Source organism: Arachis hypogaea, chromosome 12 (assembly GCF_003086295.3).
Source record: "Arachis hypogaea cultivar Tifrunner chromosome 12, arahy.Tifrunner.gnm2.J5K5, whole genome shotgun sequence".
Taxonomy (NCBI): domain Eukaryota; kingdom Viridiplantae; phylum Streptophyta; class Magnoliopsida; order Fabales; family Fabaceae; genus Arachis; species Arachis hypogaea.
Genome location: NC_092047.1, coordinates 61866502 through 61868457, shown reverse-complemented (window position 1 = coordinate 61868457; position 1956 = coordinate 61866502). Strand labels below are relative to the sequence as shown.

Genomic DNA, 1956 nt, shown 5'->3' with positions numbered 1-1956 from the left:
TTTGAGTCCTCTTCTTGTGGTTTCTGGGGGGTTTCCTTCAGTTTCTTCCCACTCCGAAGGGTGATAGCCTGACACTCCTCCCTTTTGGTTGAGTTAGTATTACTGCGAAGGTTGTGGCTGGGAATTTGCTTGAATAAGTAGCCAATTAGTGTCTCAAGTTTCTTGATGGCAGCATCCTGATTCTACATATTAGACATCACTTCTTCTCGAAATGCTTTACTGTCTTGAATCTCTTTGCCTATGCCTTCAAGTAGATACTCAATCCTTGAGAGTCTGTCATCAAATGCTTGTAGATCGTGATTAGAGGTGTAAGGATGAGGTAAGTTATTTTGGTTTTGATGTGAATGTGGAGAGGTGTTGTTATCGGAGTGTTGATATGGCCTAGATGTGAAATGTTGGTGAGCTGCATTGTTGGGATTTGGGCCTCTTTGATCAAGGCTTTGGTCTTGTTGATTCCCCCACCCAAAGTTTGAGTGATTCCTCCATCCAGGGTTGTAGGTCTTGGAGTATGGATCATGATTTTGCCTAGGTGAATTCCCAATGTAGTTGGCTTGCTCCTGACTACCCTCTGCTTCTTCATTCACTCCTTCTTGGGTTGTTGATGAAGTGGCGATTGCTGCTACTTGGTTCCTCTCCATCTTCTTGGTGAGGTCAGCCAGCTGCTGGGTAATGAGCTTGTTTTGGGCCAGCAGAGCATCTACATTATTTAGCTCCATTACTCCTCTTGTGTTCCCTCTTTTGGAAGCATAGAAGTAGTCATTCTCTGCTACAGTTTCAATGACATCTATGGCCTCCTCAATGGTCTTCTTCTTGTTCAAAGATCCTCCGGATGAATGGTCTACTGCCTTCTTTGATTCATATGACAGGCCTTCATAGAAAATGTGCAGCTGCACCTATTCGTTGAACATATCTGGTGGGCACCTCCTTGTCAGGTCTTTAAACCTCTCCCATGCTTCATATAGAGTCTCACCATCTTGTTGCCTGAAAGTTTGGACCTCAGCTCTCAGCCTATTGATTCGTTGAGGGGGGTAAAATCTTGCTAAGAATTTGTTCACCACATCTTCCCAAGTTGTCAAGCTCTCCTTTGGGAAAGACTCCAGTCACTTGGCTGCCTTATCCTTGAGTGAGAATGGAAATAAGAGCAGTCTATAGGCGTCAGGATGAACACCATTAGACTTCACTGTGTCACATATTCTCAGGAAGGTGGTTAGATGTTGATTGAGGTCTTCTTGGACACTTCCTCCGAACGAACAGTTGTTATGAACAAGGGTGATGAGCTGTGGTTTTAGTTCAAAGTTGTTGGCATGGATGGTTGGCTTTTGAATGCTACTTCCACAGTTTCCTGGGTTTGGATTGATGTAAGAGCCTAAAACTCTTCTATTCTCCCCAGCATGATTTGCTCGTCCTCCTCCGCCATGGTTGTGAGCTTCTTCTTCATGATGGTTTTCCATGTTTTCTTCCATGTTTGGTTCAAAGTATTCCTCCTCTTCCTCAGCACCAACTACTCTTTTTCCTCTTGCTTCCCTTCTTAATCTCAAGAAGGTCCTCTCAGGTTCAGAATCAAAGGTAGTTGAAGCCCCGCTTCTTCTTCTTGTCATACAACCAACAAGTACAAGCAAGGAAAATAGATGCAGAAAGTATTTATGTCAGAATTACTATTAGTGTGAGTGATGCAATATATCAAACAGTTAGTGGGTTAGTAAAATGAATGGTAAATAACAAAGAAAAAGTAGGGGGAAGGGAATAAATTAACTAAAACAGAAAGTAAATGACTCAAACAGAAAATTAAATCAAACAAAAATAAAATGCTCAATCTAGTTTTCCTCCAATTTAATCATTGTTGATGCACAATCAATCCCCGGCAACGGCGCCATAAACTTCATGCACGGAAAACTTGTCTCATAACAAATTTCCCTTCGGCAAGTGTACCGAATTTGTCGTCAAGTAAAAACTCAC

At 42.3% G+C, this 1956-nt stretch overlaps 1 non-coding gene across 1 annotated transcript; it reads left to right on the top strand.

The window, feature by feature from the left end:
* The first annotated feature begins 903 nt into the window (after positions 1–903).
* On the top strand, positions 904–1010 carry LOC112731571 (small nucleolar RNA R71). The gene has a single exon (XR_003167344.1). It is a non-coding gene; the product is annotated as a small nucleolar RNA R71 (small nucleolar RNA).
* The last annotated feature ends 946 nt before the right edge of the window (positions 1011–1956 follow it).